This window comes from Salmo salar, chromosome ssa19 (assembly GCF_905237065.1).
Source record: "Salmo salar chromosome ssa19, Ssal_v3.1, whole genome shotgun sequence".
In the NCBI taxonomy this organism is placed as follows: Eukaryota; Metazoa; Chordata; class Actinopteri; order Salmoniformes; family Salmonidae; genus Salmo; species Salmo salar.
Window position 1 is genome coordinate 25,513,106 of NC_059460.1, and position 7,236 is coordinate 25,520,341.

The 7,236-nt window shown below is 37.6% G+C and overlaps 1 long non-coding RNA gene across 1 annotated transcript; it reads right to left on the minus strand.

The window, feature by feature from the left end:
- Positions 1 to 203: 203 nt before the first annotated feature.
- LOC123723990 (uncharacterized) lies at positions 204 to 6,941 on the minus strand. Its single transcript, XR_006760697.1, has 3 exons — positions 6,878 to 6,941; positions 3,869 to 4,054; positions 204 to 370 (listed from the first exon to the last, which is right to left on the minus strand). It is a non-coding gene; the product is annotated as an uncharacterized lncRNA (long non-coding RNA).
- Positions 6,942 to 7,236: the final 295 nt, after the last annotated feature.

Sequence of the window (7,236 nt, forward strand, 5' to 3'; positions counted from 1 at the left end):
AAGAATTTTAGTATTGAGATGCAACTTCACCTCTATCACACCAACCCCTCCCATTAAAACTATTACCAAATGGTGAATACTGTTTTTCATATATCACCCTCAGTGAAGTCAAGCAATGCATGTAATGACATTTTTAACCAGCAGAAAGGAATTTACAGTACATTGGTGGAAATATGTAAAATCTTACCAATGTAAAACTCAATCTGGAATTTGTCACTGGGATTTACAGGCTGGTTGAACTGGAGGGTCATCTGAAACTCTTGAGCCCTACGGACGATGAGAATGTTGTTTTTGCCTTCGTACAAGTGACAGTGGTGGTCGCTCTTGTTCTCATTTTGCATCATGTCCACTCTCACACATTCCAGGGTGGCTGCAAATAAGGAGATCACAAGCTAAATAATGATGTTTAAATAACCAGGTAACAAATGTAAAATATTTTGGATTAAACTTGTTGGGTAAAAAGGGTGCTTTTCAGGATGTCAGGTCTGAGTGTGAAGTCAAAATGGGAACAAGGATGTCTGCTGACCACCTCGGCCGAGCAAAGTTGGCACACAATAAACCTGTGGGCCTATACAGCAAATTCTCCATTGATAAAAAAATAATAAATTAACACTGAGTGTTCAATCAAAACTGAAACAGTTGAGTCTGTGGACCTATAGACACCAGAACAGTGTTAAATTAATACACTGCTTAGTGTAAAGCCTTATTCAAACATTTCCCAGAGTGCCTTACTTTTCAAGTAAATTGTAGATGTACCACCCATGACTGTATTTGTTAGTGACAGAGACATGATTGTTGCATTCATCCATTTTATATCCTAAATGTAGAAGAAAGGGTTCTAAAAGCTTTTTTTGTGATAGGGTTCTACCAACTACTTTTAACATCCTAAGAACAGTTTTTGGAAGGAAGGGTTCTTTGGAAGGCCAGAAGGATTCTACATTGAACTATATATGATATTAACCAGCATGCTTGATTGCAGTAATATTGTCAGAATTGTTTGTTTTTCTATCACGTGTTTTTGCATACATATTGATTGGTTGATACATTTTATGCTACACAAAGATAAATTACATACAGTTTTCTAAACTAATCCAATCTGTTAGTAATTTAATTTATTTCACCCGTTACTGAGATGGTTGTTCCAGTTTAGGTGATTGAGGAAGACAGTTTTAGGAAGAACCTTTAGATGATAAAATGGTTATTGGTAGAACCCTTCATAGGGGGTTCAAGGTAGAACCATATACAGGGGCTCTTTGAAAAACCCTATATAGAGGGTTCTAGATAGAACCCTCTGCAACGTATTCAGTCCAGCACCAAAAAGGGTCACCCTATGGGGACAAACCGAAGAACCCTGTATGGTTCTACTTAGCACCTTTTTTTTAAAGTGAGATCCTAAGTGAATGTTATTTATTTATTTAATATTATATAACACAATACCATATGTTCTTCCTAAGGCCTTATTTTGAGGAACTAGTTTCACCCTAATACAGCTATTGATGTAACGTTTGATACCGAAGCTCAGAGGCAAGTGTCAAAACCGCTAAGCAGTTTACTTCGAAGCAGTGTGCACTCTCTGTCACTTTATCAGAAGCATGTGATCAATGAGGTCCAAAGCTTTGTTTTGTCGAACAACCACCTGATTGGTTTGTTATTAGTTTCGGTAGAAGACAAAAAGACTACCTTGCGCAAACGCTATGGCAGCGTTTCCCAAACTCGGTCCTAGGGACCTCAAGGGGTGCACATTTTGGTTTTTGCCTCAGCACCACACATGATTCAAATAATCAAAGCATGATGACGATGATGAATTCATTATTTGAATCAGCTGGGTAGTGCTAAGGCAAATAACTAAACGTGCACCCCTTGGGCTCCCTAGGACTGAGTTTGGGAAGTCATCAATAATTTCCCAGCATGCTCTATTGCAGGTAGATCTGCAACCTACACTCATTCTGAATGTAGGTTGTAGGTGAATACAAATAATTAACTGTTGCTTATACATCACTTTGCTAGCCAGCATAATGTGACTTGCAGGAAGGGTTGCAAAATTCTGGTAACTTTCCCAAAACTCCCAGGTTTTCCAGAAACCCTGGTTGGAAGTTTCCTGGAAACAGAAAATCCCAAATCCTTCAAAAAACACATTTTGAAAACCTACTTGCAGGCCTGGTGTGGCCTGAGGTATGGACTGGGATACAATAATGCAGTTATAACTAAAGGTGGTACAAAGGATGACTTTACAGTGTACCACTACAGTGACAAGTGTTTGTACCCCTTTAGGAACAAATCTAAATCTGAAACTCATGGTTTACAGTAGTGATGGGAAAACAAAGCTTCTTGAAGCATTGAGGCTTTCCTGCCAATTGTGTCAAAAATACGTTCATTACTAGATGCTTTCATCAACACAGTGTAGGCTAGTGGCGCCATAGCGCGTGCTCACTGTAGCCATGTCAGGTGGTTGTTCGACAAAACAAAGCTTCAGACTTCATTGATCACATTTTTCTGCTAAAATGATACAGGCATCGACAAACTGCTCCTAAGTTAACTGTATCAAACGTAACATAATTAGTTCACAGGCCATATCAAACATGAAAATCACATTTTGCAAGGTTATGTGTAATTCCTATTAGAATAGAGACCTGCGGGGATAGCCATCTTCAAAAAAATGTATCACCCGCAAACAGTACTCAGAATTACTGGAAGAATTGACAAAATGTAATCACAAGACTATGTAAACCATCTAAATTGGAACAACTATTTCAGTAACGGGTACATGAAATCCAAGTGATATTGGACTAGTTTAGAAAATGTTTGCCATTTGTCATTTATATTTGAGTAGCATTTGAGTAACATAAGATTAATTCATTAATTCATGAATTAATCAATCATCTACAAACATAGATACTGAAACAAACAATTGAAAAAGTCTACCTGCATTAAAGCATGCTGGGAAATATAACAATGATGTGCATGGTTATGAGTTTCAGGCCCCTGTATTAGGATAAAACTAGGTGCTCAAAATAAAGCCTTTGCTTTTTATATATATATATATTTTTTTAATGGTAAAATATTCGCTTAGGATCTCACTTGGTGGATGAATGCAGCAACCATCTATCTGTCACTCACCATCTATCTGGCTCCCGAGTGGCGCAGCAGTCGAAGGCACTGCATCTCAGTGCTAGACTGGTTTGATTCCAGGCTGTTTCACAACCGGCCATGATTGGGAGTCCCATAGGGCGGTGCACAATTGGCCCAGCGTCGTCCAGGTTAGGGTTGGGTGGGGGTAGGCTGTCAATGTAAATAAGTATTTGTTCTTAATTAACTGACTTGCCTAGTTAAATAAAGGTTAAATAAAAAATAAAAAAAAATGCTGTCATGGGTGGTAACTCTACAGTTACTCGGAAGGCAAGGGACTCTGGGAAATATTTGAATAAGACTTTACACTAAGCAGTTTCTTAATTTAACACTTTTCCGGTGTCAGTATGGGTCCACAGACTCAATGGTTTCAGTGTTGATTTAACACTCAGTGTTAATTTCTCTTTTTTTAACACTGAGGAATTTGCTGTGTAATGTGTGTTAATCTCATTTATCATAGACAGCCAAGGACTGGGGTAAGAAATTGTGATTATTTTTGCGTATTTTAATCTGATTACATATGATTAATCACTTACTTACTGATTACAGAGAATTAACTAGTTCTCTCTCTTTTTTCTCTCTCGCACACTCGCACACACACACACACACACACACACACACACACACACACACACACACACACACACACACACACACACACACACACACACACACACACACACACACACACACACGAACATGAACACACACACTCACAACACTTATTCTATTTATCTTGTACCATCACTGGAGGGGCCACGGGGAATTGCCACAGCCTCCGCAAAGGGCTCAAACTTGGGAAGTTGGTGGTCTTCTTGCTCAGCATTGGAGCTACAGATGGGACTTTTAAGGCGCCCAAGGAACTTGGACCCGGAACAGTGTGCAGAGGAAGACATGTTGAAAGCAGGGGTCAACCGTTTTCGCTGTTCTGTAGATAAAAAAAGTGGTCAAGGAGATATGTACTGTATTTACAAGCAGAAAATGCTTGTATCTATGATAACTGCATAACATATTGCAACCAGGGCCGCACCCAGGACCCCGGGAATGTTTTTGAAACTAATCAATCGAAACTCAGTCGGGTTCTCAACTTCAAATCAAATCGAATTTTATGTAGACTAACAGTGAAGTGCTTACTCACAGGAACTTTGCTGTTGAGAGTTAGGATATCAGAATTCACAAGGTGCAATTTCAAAACTTGGTAGTGCATCAATTAACCCATGTCAGTTAAAATATTTTAGATTGGTATATTAGTCTACTGCTAGGTAAATTTGTAGTAATCCTGGCCAAATTACCGACCAGGCTGTGCCCAGAGTACCTGACCTCTAGGGGGCCCCCATTGATTGTGTTAGTCACTCTCATATTTAGATATCATATTAACATGGCATAAGTCATGGAAAAAACTAAATCTGTGAAATATACACAAGAGTACTCAAAATGCATTGAAATATTTCAGGATGGACAATAATCTGGAACCACTGGTACCACATCAATATTCATGAGCTAACATGATACATCATTGATTTGATTGTTATAAACAGCTAGGTTTCCATCCAATTGGCGACAGATTTTCATAGGAATAGTCTTAAATCTGCATAAAAACCATATGTTGCGTTATATAGCATATGTGCCCACTCTGATCTTGGCACATGCGCTCTAGCCAACAGCTTGCAGTTAAAGTGCAGGTAAAGCCTACATGATGATATTATTATGGACACAACAGCAAGATCATCATTTATTTCATCTCTAGCCTAATAAACGGCAAGCTTTCACAAGTTGTAGTGGGAGGACATTACAATATAAGGTACTAGGAGGTAACTAGCCCCCTGGGGTAACTGCCCTCCCTGTAATTCACATTAAGACCGCAAGATGTCACCAAATGATTTACTCATCACTGTCCCTGGCTGCCTCTGCTCTTACTCAACAAAACTTTTTTAGATATTTCAACAAAACGATTTTGTGGTAAATTGATAAAATTGTTTTACATTTTGAAAAATCAATATTTGCATATAAAGCTGTTTCCACCGCCGTTTTTCACATAATTCATTTTACAGACACCAACAGATCCCACCCTGCTAGGTCTAGCGTATTTTGTTTTGTCGTTAAAGAATGACAAATAAACTACACACATCCAAAGATTGCACTTTACATTAATGTATTAATTTATAAAATGTTTATAAGTAGTTACATTAACTGTTCCTTATTCGTTTTTACATATTTTATACATTTGTAATAAACAGTTATAACACAAAGGTTGACATTTTGTGATTATTATTTTGGTGCTTGGCAAATAGTGATCTTGTGGGCCAATTGCAACGAACCCGCGTACTAACACCAGGTAATATTTCATTAAACCGCACAGCTGATCTCAATTGCAACCATCATTGGACACCGATTTATCACTCACTAAAGCGGATCTTTTAGTCCTAATTGGTGGCAACGTTTTTCAAGACTATTTAGTCCTCTGGTGAGTATTATCATCAGAACAAATTAATCTATTTTTTGAACAGACTAAGGGCGATTTATCTATTTGACAATTGTTCCATACAACTCAAATAACGTTTTTCCTCATTTACCATGGTACATTTACTGTGGAAATGTATCCCACATGTCATTTCCAAGTTACGTAATCCATTAATTAAAGTTTATCTTTAAAAAGTGTAGTAATTTCTAATTAAGACCAGGGGGAAATATCCCTGCACTTTAAACATTTGAAATGTGTAACTAAATCAAGTAATAGCGATGAGTTATATAATCTATCATTTTTACCAAATTAAAATGCAGACTAATAAAGTTATTTCAAATGAAACACGTATTATTTTGCCATTTGAGATGAAACGTTTGAATAAAGTAGTGTCCTACTACTCCTATATACGTATTTTACATTGATCAGCCTTACGGTTTTCGATGCTCCTGATAGGTTGATATTTCATTGGAGGCGGGAATAGAGCGCATAGACAAGGAAAGTTGCAGCTGTCTGGTATCAACGTAAGATCAGCTAAATCACTGGTTTATTCATGTGGGTTTTTCGTTGCAATCAAGTTTATTTTAGCATGCAGGTGCATGTAATCTCCTGTTACTGTAGTATCAGTTTAAGAAAACCAGCACTTAACACAGTGTGAACGGAACATGTGAAGTTCCGTGTCTTCGTTCCAATCCAGCCTGCAGTGATACTGATTATAATGTTATTATTGCCAGCCAGAGTGGCATAGGCTCAGTATTCAGGAAATAAATAAATGTGCTTTAACCGTTTGCTATATTTATTAAACATTATTGGATCGATAAACGAATGCTTAACAGTTTATAAGCTCTTTATGAATCCTTTATACATCCTCTGTAACATAAAACTTTATGTGAAGTGTTACTCTTCTGAAAGAAGATAGACTGTTATGGAAATCATGATGGAGAGCTTGAACACAGCATGTCAATATCGTGAATGGCAAATATTGATATTTCTCTCCTTCAAGAATATGCAATCAAGTTGTTCAAGTGAACCAGCTACATGATGTTTTGATCCAGCTACATAACAAAAATGCATATCCAGCCATACATCTTTGGTCGCAAATTAGATTTACAAGCAAATTTCAGTCATAAAATAGGGCCAGTTTCCCAGACAGCATTTAAGCATAGTCCTTGACTAAAAAGCATGCTTAATGAGGAATTTCCTTTGACATATATTTTTTGTCCAGAACTAGACTTAATCTGTGTCCAGGAAACCGACCCACAAAATATTAAGAAGAGAATTCCTACTCACCTTCAAAATCTCAGGTAGAGATGCAGTTGGAGGAAGAGTCACGCCAACAGATGTCAAGTGAATGTCGCCCATGTGTTTATATAGACCATAGAGTTCCCCTTCCAAAACCTGCCCCTGTCAGTGCCCACTCTCATCCTGTGTCATTTAGGGGAAGTCCAAGTAAAAAGTTGCTGACAGGAGATTTTTGAGATGAGGTTGTTCTGACAATGAAAACTTTTTTGAATTCATAATTCTGTCTTTTATAAGATTTTTTCTCACTTAAAATATAAATAAATTATCAATAGTATGGAGGTCACAATGGACATGAATTGAACTGAATAAACCTTGTTAGGTTACACTTTATTTGGATAGTCCCATCA